The 13913-nt window shown below is 37.7% G+C and overlaps 1 pseudogene; it reads left to right on the top strand.

Annotated features, from left to right (window-relative positions):
• The first annotated feature begins 13100 nt into the window (after nucleotides 1-13100).
• Nucleotides 13101-13683, top strand: LOC103077703 (transmembrane protein 97-like; annotated as a pseudogene).
• Nucleotides 13684-13913: the final 230 nt, after the last annotated feature.

Genomic DNA, 13913 nt, shown 5'->3' with positions numbered 1-13913 from the left:
CACCAAAACTGCTGACAAAGATTTATATGGTTTCACCACAATTAGTCTACCTCACTTTGAATGACAACAGTGACGAACGCTATCCCTGCATTAGAGGAAGCGTTTTTTAAATCTTATACATGTTTTACGGAAGGCAACTTTTGGTTCCCAGAATTATGGAAGTGGAAAGTAAACTTAGAGATCATCTCATCCATCCCCTTCTTATCATGAGAAGGTGGAAGCCAGAGAGATTAAAGAGATGCACGGGGCTAATGGCAAAGGACTGTCTAGAACTCAAGTCTTCTAATTCCAAATCTAACATCCTTCCCACAGCACCATGCAGGGAAGAATAATACCAGTTAGTTCTATCAGCCTAAAGAAGCATTACAACATTGCTCTCTGAAATAGACCTGAGCTGGTTAAAGTATGGGGGAGTGTTCAAGTTATAAGTGAGACATGGGACTTTTTTCACTTACAAAATGGAAAAGGAGATCAGCTTTCAGTTTTCACTTGATATTTGACCAAGAATTCTTTCTATTATATTGATAATCTCACCCACACTGTGATGATGGTGAACCAAACCAATGATGCTTGTAAATGAGCCTTTGCTCTTTGTAGTTATCCACGAGTATCACCGTGATCTGGTGCCCTAGAATGTCTGTATAGACATCTGGAAGCCTAACCTACAAGAGAAATCATTAATCTAATGGACATTGTAACTAAAAGAACAATCTTCCATCCTCCCACTCTTATTTCCAACTCTGGATAAAATTAAAACATACTTTATCCTTATTGCTTTCCATTTAAGGTTGTAGTGGCTATAGTAGCTAAAAATATAATTTTTTACCTTGTAAAGAAAAGGTTTCATCTTAAGTGTTTGTATGTGACTACAAAGGGCTAAGTAGCTTTGCTGCTTGAAGAGACCCTTGTACACCAGCAAGCCTGTAGCTATGACCAGGAAGGCTGAGAATGAATAAAGAAAACTTGATGCTGCCTCACACCACAAAGTGAAACATCATTTCTGCTGGGGCAAGAGGAAGATCACATGGCATATATGGGGTTTCTCCTTCTTTTGTAATATCGGTGTGAAATGCACTGTTTCTGAGAATTATAGTTTTATCTTGGGTGGTATCTGTGTTAGGTGAGAGAGATTATCCTCCTGAATATTACAGAAGATGAAGAGAAATTGCCACCACACATGGCTGAAGAGACCTTGAGAGGGGTAGGTGCAGATACCATAGTGCACACTGGGATGGCCTGATGAATAATCTTGGGGTTATTTTAGACCAAATAATTATGACTCTGGGAAATACAATTTGTAGATTATAATATCTGCCCCTCTTTCTTATGAGGAGAAGGGTGCACATCACCTACCCATGATAGAAGCAGGCCCTGTGGAAAAGATAGGAAGTGTTCCAGAAAGGGGTTAAAGACTTGTAATGGGAAGGCATTAGAGGGCATTCTCTCTCTTTTTGAGGAAAAGCAAATCTAGAAATTTGGGACTACCCTCAGGGAACCCCCATGAAGGGTTTAATTAAGCTTCTGTTCTTCACCCTTATACCAGTGGTTCTCAACCAGAGATAATTTTGCCCCTTAGGGACCATTTGACAATGTGTGGGTACCTTTTTATTGTTACAACTTGGGGCCAGGTGCTGCTGGTGTCTAGTGATCCAAGGCCAGGGATGCAGCTCAGCACATCATGGTGCTCAGGACCAACTCTTAAAGCAAAGGATTATACAGCCCACAATGCCCATAGCACTGAGGATGAGAAACCTTACCTTACATTCAGAATAACCACCGTATGCATCCTAATTTAAGTATTTTTCCTTATGGTTTCATTCTCAACCTGTCTGTAAAGTGTGTTCTGCATATATTGTCTTGTACTTATAGTGCTATGGGAGGAGATCAGGGGAGGGCAGCATGGGTACACGTGGTCTTCCTCACATGGCCCCTCCTTGAGGTCTACGAACTGGTAGAAACATCACATCTGGAAGGGGAAACGTCCATGGTTCCAAAAATTAACCAGCTGCAGAGAGCTAGGTAACCCACTGTGCCATTGGTCTCCTTACTGTCTCTGAGACCCAAATCCGCCTTTTCTCTATATTCCACTAAGAGTCTGACAACTATTTTTCCCAGATTCCCTTGCTGGATAGATTTCCGTTAGCTTCCTCTTGTCAGTGGGAGGCCCTGACAAGAGACTGGGAGCTGAGGAGGTGGAAGGAAAATCTTCCCTCTGGTCTTCAGTCCTGGCTTATCTCTCTAGCAGGAGAGGGCAGCTACTGCTCCAACCTCCAAGTTTTTAAAACACTTCTAGACCCAGCCTTGTGGCACCCCTTTATAAAGGGGTTACATCATCAGCCCACTACTGTACCTCTTTTTGATGAGAGCACCAGCTGTGCCTCACCCACTTCAGAGACCTGACTACCACCCATGGGACACCAACCCATCCCTAAACACTAGTAACATGGGGACCTTCCTCTCGACTCCTGGGTCCTGCGAGCACAAATTTCTCCTTTGGTTTCCTCAACCCTAAGAGCTGTAGCTGCTTCCTATAGTTGTGATGATTTTCAGGCCTTCTTTTTGCTCTTTTGAGTCTTCAGCACCTGTGTAACCAATTGCTTGTATTAAATACCCTCCATTTGAATATCCTGCATGGCATCTATTTTCTTGAACGAACTCTGACAGTTATACCTATGGGTTTGCTGAGAGGAATGGACAGAAGTTGCCAGAGGAGAACAGAAGCCACCAAGTGGTTTGTTTGCGAGGCCACCATGAGATAACATTCTTTTCCTCCTAACACACCTGGTACTGCTCAAATGTGGGGAGGCTAACACTTACATAGCATTGATGAAACAAAGGTGTTGGCTCCTCATCTCTGTGGTACAGAGGATGAACTCCTAGGTGAGCTGTCCTTCCTCTCACATGGAAAGACATCTATCTTTACACTGAGATAATGGTGAGCAAGACATTATAGTCCCTGGTAAAGAAGCTTCCTGAGAACCAGTGAAAGAAATAGAGAATTCAGATTACTGTGGGAAGGTACAGGGTGGAGAAAGCCCTGTCCTGCAATCAATCTAGTGGGAGCTGTCACAAATACTCCCCTCTGGGCTGAGGGCTTGCTGTTGTTCAGTCAGGCTCCCAGGAATAACAAGCAAATTTGCACAGACAAGAGCAGTGTTGTCATGAATGGTCCTAGACAAGCAAGGACCATCAGATGTTAGTAATTGTATGACACATTCCCATTTCAGAGATGTTAAAATGTGAGCAAATGCTTGTCATAGAAATGATTAAATATTGAAATCCAGAACCCAGAGAGATAAATGGTAACCAAGGAGGCTAATACAAACAGAGTGTATATAGACAGGAAGGAAAATACATAACGACAAGGACAAATACCTTGAAAATGGAAACGGCTCTCCACTGCAGAATTAGAATGTGGAGAAAACTCAGTCCCACAGCAAGGTCCTCATGGAAGCCTCCAGATTCAGTCAAATGTAAATACTTCATTGGCATGAGATAAACTTATTTGTTAACATCTTCTGACAGCACTCTTATGGGTTGTGTTTGGCCCATATTTGTACTTATGGATAGAAACAAATTGGAAAATCAAATTTTTATGCCCTGAAAAGTGCCACTATTACAGTACTCTGGTTTCCAATGATGCTATATATTCTTATGTCCTGTCTTATGTGTAATATGAGGGTCTATAATTTTGAGAAAGAAGAAGTCATCCCTTTTATGAGTTAGTGGTTGAGTCCTACATGATAGCAGGGTTTCTCTTCTCTACCTGCAATAGTTACCTGTGACATCACTTGGACACAGTTATAGCTCATCATGGGTTATTCACAGCAGTGCTGGGCAGGGGAAGAAGGTAGGACATGGCCCCAGATCTGCACAACCAGGCAGGATATCTGGGATACCTGGCCCAGCAGTAATGATGAAACCTGGAGAGTCAGATGGGTCATTAAAAACTAGTATCCCTGTCTTCAAAGAGCTTATAACCTCTGATGGAAGACCAAGAAGTGAACAAACCCAAGATAAAGCCACATGCTGAAAGCCAACATAGGATGTGTGCATCAGGTTCTGTGGGAGCATGAAGAAGTGATATAGTAAATGTTTCTGTGAAGCAAGGTTAAAATTCAAAATGGATGTAATATTTGGGTTGCATTTTAATGAATGACTGAGAATTTCCCAAAAAGACAAGGTTGCAAGGGAAGGCGGACAAATTCCAGGAATAAAGAATAGCATGGTGAAATCCCACTCCTGGGCATATATCTAGAGAAAACTCTAATTTGAAAAGATATATACACCGCAAGAAAACCATAATTCAAAAAGAGTCATGTACCACAATGTTCATTGCAGCTCTATTTACAATAGCCAGGACATGGAAGAAACCTAAGTGTTCATTGACAGATGAATGGATAAAGAAGATGTGGCACATATATACAGTGGAATATTACTCAACCATAGAAAGAAATGGAACTGAGTTATTTGTAGTGAGGTGGATGGACCTAGAGTCTCTCATACAGAGTGAAGTAAGTCAAAGAAAGAGAAAATCAAATACCATATGCTAACACATATATATGGAATCCAAAAAAAACCAAAAAAGATTCTGAAGAACCTAGGGGAAGGGCAGGAATAAAGACACAGACCTAGAGAATGGACTTGACACAGGAAGGGGGAAGGGTAAGATGGGACGAAGTGAGAGAGTGGCATGGACATATATACACTACCAAATGTAAAATAGATAGCTAGTGGGAAGGAGCCACATAGCACAGGGAGATCAGCTCGGTGCTTTGTGACCACCTAAAGGGGTGGGATAGGGAGGGTGGGAGGGAGACACAAGAGGGAGGGGATATGGGGATATATGTATACATATAGCAAATTCACTTTGTTATACAGCAGAAACTAACACAACATTGTAAAGCAATTATACTCCAATAAAGATGTTAAAAACAAAAGAATGAAGAACGATCATGTCAATGGCCATGGCCATTAAAAATATATGTAGTAATACATATAAACTATAACATACATATGGGAGATGGGTAATTGGAGTTAAGATGTTCTAAATTCCTGATCCATATCTATTCAACAAAGCACATCCACTGAGTGTGCACTTGGCAGTCGTGGCAAAGTCCAACTGCCATAAAAGTTTCTAAATGTTTGTCTTCAAAAAAAAGAAAAAAGATGTTCTAAGTTCCTTCCATTGTTTGGGAAGTTGTAAGGTATATTAGACTTTAGTAAGTCAACGATGCATATGGAAAAAAATAGTAAATATAATAATAAAACTTATATAGAAGGAAATAATCACAACAATAATAAATTATTCTAACAAAGGCAAGAAGAAAAGAAAATATGGGACATAGCACAAGTGGAACAAACAGAAAATAAGTAACAAGATGGTAGATTTAATGCCACATATGTCAGTAAATATATTTAAATTAATAGGACTAAATATTTCTATTAAAAATCAAAGATAATATTGGATATAATAGTCTGGATAAAACAACAAAGCTTAGCTATAGGCTGTTTGGTGTAGATTATGTAAAGATTAACGTAAATGAATGGAAAAAGATAGCTTTACATACACTAATCAAAGCAGGCTAGTATCATTTTAATAATATAAAACAAAGTAAATGTTAAGGTAGGAAGAAATACTAATGATAAGGAGAGACAAAAAGTGCCATTCCACCCAAAAGTATAACAATTCTAAATTTGTATGGATCTAATAATATAGCCTCAAGATATGTAAAACAAAAATTGAAAGAACTAAAAGCAGAAAACGTTGTAAACACAATCATGGAGAGAAATTTAACATACTTCTCTTTCTCTTAGTAATTGATAGAACAAGCAGCAAAATGATGAATAAAAACAAGAGATAGCAAGAATGTAGTGAAATTGTAACCTTTATACACAGCTAATAGGAAAGTAAATTGTGAAAACACTTTAAAAAACAGTCCAAAGTTCGTCAAAAGTTTACACATAGAATACCATATGTCCCAGAAATTTTATTCCTAGGTATATAATCAAGAGAAATAAAATTATAACCCACAGAAAAACTTGCATATGATTGTTCATAGCAGCATTATTCATAATGGCCTCAAATTGGAAACAACTCAAATGTCCATCAAAAGATGAATTGGGGGTTTCCCTGGTGGCGCAGTGGTTGAGAGTCCGCCTCCCGATGCAGGGGACACTGGTTTGTGCCCCGGTCCGGGAAGATCCCACATGCTATGGAGCAGCTGGTCCCGTGAGCCATGGCCGCTGAGCCTGAGCGTCCAGAGCCTGTGCTCCGCAACGGGAGAGGCCACAACAGTGAGAAGCCCACGTAAACAAACAACAAAAAAAGATGAATTGGTACATAAAATGTAGTACATCACACAATGAGGTGTTAGTTGGTCATAAAAAAGGAATCGAGTTGTTGAGTTCTAGTATACACTACAGCATGGATGAATCAAAGAAAATTTTGATAAGTGAAGGAGGCCAGACCCAAAAGATTGCATATTGTATGATTCAATTTATATGAAACGTCTGGAATAGGCAAATCTATAGAGACAAAAAATAAATTAGTTGTTGCCTATGGATGGGCGGATTGGGGAAAAATAAACTTTATTTTTTTCTGCAGAGATAAAAATGTTCTAAAATTAATTATGGTAATGGTTGCACAACCGTAAATATATTAAAAATCATTGAATTTCACCTTTAAGGGGCTCCATTGTATATTATGTGAATTTTATCTCAATAAAGCTCTTCTTTTTGTAAAAAAAAAAAGAGAGAGAGAAAGAAAAAACAAATACTGTGTGCTAACACATATATATGGAATCTAAAAAAAAAAAGTTCTGAAGAACCTAGGGGCAGGAGAGGAATAAAGATGCAGACATAGAGAATGGACTTGAGGACATGGGGAGGGGGATGGGTAAGATGGGATGAAGTGAGAGAGTGGCATGGACATATATACACTACCAAATGTAAAATAGATGGCTAGTGGGAAGAAGCCGCATAGCACAGGGAGATCACCTAGGTGCTTTGTGTCCACCTAGAGGGGTAGGATAGGGAGGGTAGGAGAGAGACGCAAGAGGGAGGAGATATGGGGATACATGTACACATATAGCTGACTCACTTTGTTATACAGCAGAAACTAACTCACCATTGTAAAGCAATTTTACTCCAATAAAGATGTTAAAAAAAAAAGCTAAAAAAAAAAAATGATATATGCACCCCAGTGTTCATAGCAGCATATAGCAGCATAGCCAAGACATGGAACTGTCCATTGACAGATGAATGGATAAAGAAGATGTTATACACACACACACACACACACACACACACACTCACAATGAAATATTACTCAGCCATGAAAAGAATGAAATAATGTCATTTGCAGCAACATGCATGGACTTAGAGATGATCATACTAAGTTAAGTAAGTCAGAGAAAGACAAATATCATATGATGTCACTTATGTGTGGAATCTAAAATACAACACAAATAAACTTATTTACAAAACAGAAACAGACTCACAGACATAGAAAACAAACTTATGATTACCAAAGGGGAAAGAGGATGGGGGAGGGATAAATTAGGAGTTTGGGATTAACAGATACACACTACTATATATAAAATAGATAAATAACAAGGACCTACTGTATAGCATAGGGAACTATACTCAAAAAAGAGAGATCCAAGTATGGAATGCTGGGTCATTTTGCCCAACCATTTGGGTAGAAGGAAAAAGAGAAAAATAGAAGGTAGTTGGAAAAATAAAGGCCAAGGAGACAGGAGAAGGACAGAAGAGAGTGGAATCATGGAAAGAAGGTGGAAATAAATTTATGAAGGAAGGCTTCAATGTTTCCATGTGTAGTGGAAACTGGAAGTGCAAGACCAAAGTGTGTTCTCACAATTGGGAGGCCACAGTCATCTTGGGTGGGGTGTTTGAGTGGGATCGCTAGGGGTGAAAATTGGGGAGATTAAGGAACAAAAAGGAAATGGAAAAAGCTACTGCAAACTAGTTTCCCATGACAATGGAAGGAGAAGTTTGGCAGTAAAGGAAAGAAAAACAAAGAGTAGTGGTTGGAGGTCAATGCGATGTTGAGAAGAGATGGGAGAGACGTGACTGTGTTTTTATGGTGAGATGACAGAACAAGTAGGGACAGAGATTCATGGAAGGAGAAGAAAGGGAAGGGAATCTTGGGCACACAGGGAGGGAGCTGCTCTGGAGGAAAGATGTCTTTTATTCTAAGATGGGAGGGAAGAGTAAGTTTGATATAAACATGGGTTCATCTAGTAGACTGTTGGTCCATGGTGAAAAGGTTTGACATGACAGCAGGGAATCCAAATCCCACATAACACTCATGGTTAATGTGGGAAATCTGTCTAATTTTGGGGGGAAAATCTCTAGCTTAGAGGCTTTTTAAATACTGGTTAAAAACATGGGTTTTAGAGGATGACAGGCCAGTAAGTAGTGATTCTGACACTCACTATCTGAGTGACCTTAAGTTGTTTAAATCCTTTTCTAGGCTTCAAATCCTCCATTTTTAAATCGGGGACTATAATAATATCTATGTTGAACCATACTGTGAAGATTAAACGAAACCATACAGGTGAAGTTTCTGGCACCTCATAGGTATTCATATATAATTGGGCTTTTAAAAAAGTGAGAACCAAGGTAGACATTCAGATATATGTATGCACCAGGCCAACTTGGAAACAGCAAAAAGAATCATTGGAACTTAGCTGTAATCCAGGAAACTGGCTGGGATTGGCAGAAAAACACTTCTGAGAGCCACTTGGAAGCCCATCTGTATGGCTGGCCCTGTGGTAAATAAATCTGCATTGGCACCCAAATCTAAGCCCAATTGAGAGGTCGCCACAGCCTCTGAGACATGTCCTGCTTGTTTAGATATTCCTAACTTACTTCCAGGTAAAGATGGCAATGTAAGCACAGGAAACTTCCAAATTCCTATTAAAGCATCAAAGGGAACACAAGAATTGGAAACTCCTGCATCACTGCCGGGAGCTAGAGAAGAACACTTTTCACATGTAGAGATGTCAAGTACGTTTTTGCCAATGGAACCTTATCTATGAAAGACACTAGGACTCACTCATTGAGAAAGTGGTACAGGCTTGAGAGGAAAAAAGTGAAGGAGATCTTGAAGGCATTTTAATAATACCCTGAAATATAGGGTCCATGGTGGGAGGGCATGACAGGCTTGGGACTAGCAGGGAACTTCTCCCTTACAGGTCCTAAGAACCTGAGGGCAGCCACTGCTTGGGGCCAGGCCCTTGTGGTTGCACCTTATGGCCAGTAGTTGGGCTATGCCATGGAGGATCCTCCACAAAGTCAAAAGTTTCTTTTTCAGCCTACTTTGTGGTAGCAAAAAGAACTAGGTCAGGTCATTCCCGATCTGGCTTCTAGCATAATGGCTTAGCCATACACAGAGGAAGTTTGACCTCGGCTCACATAATGTTAGAATAAATCTCCCATCAGGATGTTTAATCACTGAATGGGTAAAATGTCATATAACATAAGATCTAAAAGAGGATTACAAAAACCAAGTAAACTTTGATGGGATCTAAGAAAAATCTATTCAGTGTTTTGCAGAGAAATAAAAGGCCAGATAAAATAGTCATCATTCAAGGATGAATAAACAGGTAAAATAGAATCTCATTATGAGGCATATGAAAAATTTTGTAACTTTAAGAAATGAAAAATAGGACTCAGGAGGCAGAGGAAGAGTGTACTTTTGAAAAAGATTTACTACAGGAAATGGGAATAAATTTTAAACAGCATATGCTTTGTAATCTAAATAATATCCAAGGACCCCAAGAAACAGGAGATGAAAAATCAGAGAAGAAAATATATTGAGGTGAGAAGGAAGCTGGTTAAGAAACTAGAATACAGAGTAAGATGAAAGAAGGAAAAATGTTATAAAACTGAATATGAAATATCGAAGTGGAAAATGCATTAGAAGCAATAAAGTACTTAATGGGCAATGTTTATAGTGAAATCAGTAATATAGAGGACAGATCTGAAGCACTCTTCCAGAATTAGAAGAAAATGAAATTGAGATAAAAAAAATATTATGAAAAGAGGTGATAGAGTCAGAGGGCAGAGAGTGGAAATCCAACATGAAGAAAACTAGTGCTGCCAAAGGAGACACCTGAACAAATAGAAAATTAACAATGTTTTATATATATATATATATATATATATATATATATATATTTAAAGTTAAAGAAAATAACTTCCTGAACTTAAGTAAGTAAATATTCAGATCAAGTGAGCTTGATGAATACTAGACAAAATTAATATAAAGAGACCAGTTTCTATGGAAGTTTGAAATTTTAATTTTTCATAAAAAGAATTCTGGAAGGCAGGAAAAAACAAAAGAAAATAATCAGGGCCAGAAGTTAATAAAGCAACATCTTCAGAGGCCCAATTTATTAAGATCTAAGAATGCTAAATCTGGACACATTATTATTCACATTTGAAGTCAATAAAAAAGCATTCTCTGATACCAAGTGTCAAAAACTAAATTAATGAAGTTGCCTTGATGAAAGAAAAATCAAAGTTTGCCCTACAATTTTCATTAAATGAATCCAGTTTTAAAAACATACTGTACAAGGAAGATGTACAGGACTTAAAAGGACTGGCAGTAAGTACTGAAATATTTTAATGTGGGATCAAGTCTAAACTGTTGCAAATACACTGTAGCTACAACAGAGATTGGACACTTCACCTTTAATCCTTGAAAGAGAAAATATAACATGTAAATCATAATACTTAGCAAATAAGAAGTTGGGTCTAAATCCCTAGGTATTGGAGGAGACCTCTAGGAAAGAATGGCAGGCTATTGTCTTTATTGTGCAAAGGAGGGAAAGTGGTAGACACTGATTCTTTCACCTTGATGTGGACAGAGAAATACAGTTGCTTATTTTTTAGAGGTAAACTTGAGCAAAAGTAAAAGTAGGATGTATACTTGTACATCAGAAAAGAGAAAAGAGAAAAGAAAACTTGTATGATAGAGTCAAAGATCAAAAGAAAGAGCAAAGAAACTGAAAAAAATGTAAATCAATTTGAGTAAGCACAAACATATAATTTATGACAAATACGATAACTTTATCGTATTAAATGCAAAAATCAGGTCATAATCTGCAACAGTTGTCTATCAAAGATACCTACGAAAGATAAACACAAGAAAATTGAAAGTATAAGATTGTATTAAGATATAAAAGAACTACTCTCCCCAACTAACAGTTGGAATTACAATCATATAAGATGAAGTAGATTTTCAAGGAAAAAAATTTAAATGTCTCGTAGATAATCTTTTTTTTTCAGTGTTGATAGGAAGACCCCAAATTAAAATGTATCAGGATTCAACTTCCATGTGCCAAATAACAGTATATAATAAGCGTAAAGCAAAAACGGTTAGAATTTGAAAGAGGAATTGACTGCAATGGATGCATAGTAAGAAAAGGAAGCGCTTTTCTGTTCTTAAGAGTTAAAATAGGCAATAGACAAAGAAATGGAGTATCTGATAATATCATTGAGTCAATTTGAAAATACACATGGAAATGTAATAACCTCAAATATGAGATATATTCCCTTTTTAAATATTTGGAAACACTTAAAATTTTATATATATTTGATCACAAAGAAAACCTCAGGATTTTCTAAAAGGCAGATCTACACAGACCATATTCTTTGATCAAAATGCAACAAAATTAATAGTTGAACAAGAATAATTAAAAAAAAAATTTCCCCAGTTTTTGATGTAAAGAAACAAAACAATATTCTTCTGGGTCAAATAGGAGATTCAAAGCATAATTACAAAATACTTAGAAAATTATAATTATAAGCACACTACATATTCAAACCTGTGGTATTTAGCCAAAGCTATAATCAGGCAAAAAACATACTTTTACTATTTTTAAATAATAAAAGAAACAAATGAATTAAGCCATTAACTTGAGAAGCTAAGAGCAAAACAAAGCATGACTAAGCGGAAAAAAAGAAAAAATGATTACAGATGAAAGCAGAAATTAAAATTTGTAAACAAAAAGGAATAGAATAGAGAAATAAATCTGAGTGGTTCTTTAGAAAAAAGCAGACAATAAATAGAACAAAAAGAATAAAATATACAAACCTCTATTCTAATCAAAGAAAAATAAGATGAGGAAAAAATTAGGGATAAGAAAAGAAGTGTCATCTTAGACATGAAAACATCTGAAAATCTTGATATAAAGAATTATTCTCATGCTTATCAAACATGAATATTAACTGCTGAAGAAGCAGGAAACATTCTTAAGAAGAAACTGAAAAACAAAAGTAAATATTTACCTATTCAGAGGATTTAAAGCAAAATTATTTCAAAATTTAAAGAACAAATAATTTTCTGACTTATTAACTCTTTTTAATGTCTAAGGACATTAAAATATGTGGGAAAAAATCCCAGTTCAAAACTCTAACACCGAAAATTTATAAAACTAACACAAAAGAGAAAATGACAAAGTAACCCCACAAATATTGAGATTTAGGTGCCAAAATCTAAAATGCAATACTACATTTACCCAGCTGTTTGTGAAATAATGAAACAAACCCTAGCAGGTTTTCTTTCAAGAATGCAAAGATAATTCAATATTATGAATGAATTAATATAATTTTCAAATCTATATGTCAAGGAAGAAAAATAAAGTGATTATTCCAAAATATATCAAAAAGTATTTTGCAAAAAATGCAACATCCATTTTTAGTAAAAGCACCTGATAACTAGGACCAGAATAGGAATGAAATCTTCTTTCTCAAGTTGGTGCAGATTATTTATCTCAATATGTGATTATCTAACCATAAAACTCTAGGAACATCGACTTTAAAAGAAGAAAAAAAATACAAGGATGTTCTTTATTATAAATACTACTCGAGATTGTGCTGCAATTTCTAACCCATGAAATCAGATCAGGCACAGAGGGTAAAGGATTAGTGATTGACAAGGAAGAGGAAAATATTACTATTTATTCATATTATGATGGTCTATCCTGAAGTCTCAAAACCAGGAAAAACATCAGTTAAAAATGAAAAGCCTGGTAGTCTGGGATCCTGCTCTGCCCAACCGACGGGTGATGGGGTCTCTGGGCGCCCGGCATGGCCTGGAGTGGCTGCTGGATCTCTACTTCCTCTCCCACATCCCCATCACCCTGCTCGTGGACCTGCAGGCGGTGCTGCCTCGTGATCTCTACCGGGTGGAGCTGAGAAACCTGCGGCAGTGGTATACTGAGGAGTTCAAAGATCCTCTGCTACACAACCCCCCAGTGTGGTTTAAGTCCTTCCTGTTTTGCGAGCTTGTGTTTCAGTTGCCTTTCTTTCTCATTCCAACATAAGTCTTCTTCAAAGTGTCCCCATGACGGATGCTTTTAAAAAGAAGGTGGCCATACCAGTGTTCATGGAGGCTGCAGGTGGATCCACACCCCTGTAATCATCTACTCGATTGACACCATGACAACTCTGATTCCAATCCTCTCCACGTTTCTACTCCAGGATTTCTCCAAAACCAGTTGTTTCAGAGGACAAGGACCTAAGACTTTCCACCAACGACTATTCCATATATCTGTCTACATCACCTACTTTCTCATCCCTATTATACTTCTGCTTTTCATGTTGTGGAGCCCCTACTACAAGTCTGAGGAGAAAGGAAAGAAAAAATAACCCCGGGTCCAGGGGAGAGGTGACCATGGGGGGATTTTCCTGTTGGACCCAGTACCAGGAAAATGCTCAGAAAAAAAAAATACCATGTTTTCAGTAGTATTTGAAACACACCAGCAGCAACACGCACGACCAAGACACTGGCAGGAGGCACATCAAGCCCTCACTTTCCAAGGGCGCTGGCGCAAACAGGTCGTCCCAGGAAAAGAGATTCTTTAAAGTCTCCTTGTTTA

The sequence above is a fragment of the Lipotes vexillifer genome, unplaced genomic scaffold (assembly GCF_000442215.2).
Source record: "Lipotes vexillifer unplaced genomic scaffold, Lipotes_vexillifer_v1.1 scaffold418, whole genome shotgun sequence".
Taxonomy (NCBI): domain Eukaryota; kingdom Metazoa; phylum Chordata; class Mammalia; order Artiodactyla; family Lipotidae; genus Lipotes; species Lipotes vexillifer.
Note: the sequence above shows the minus strand (reverse complement) of the source record. Positions and strands in the feature narration are given on the sequence as shown.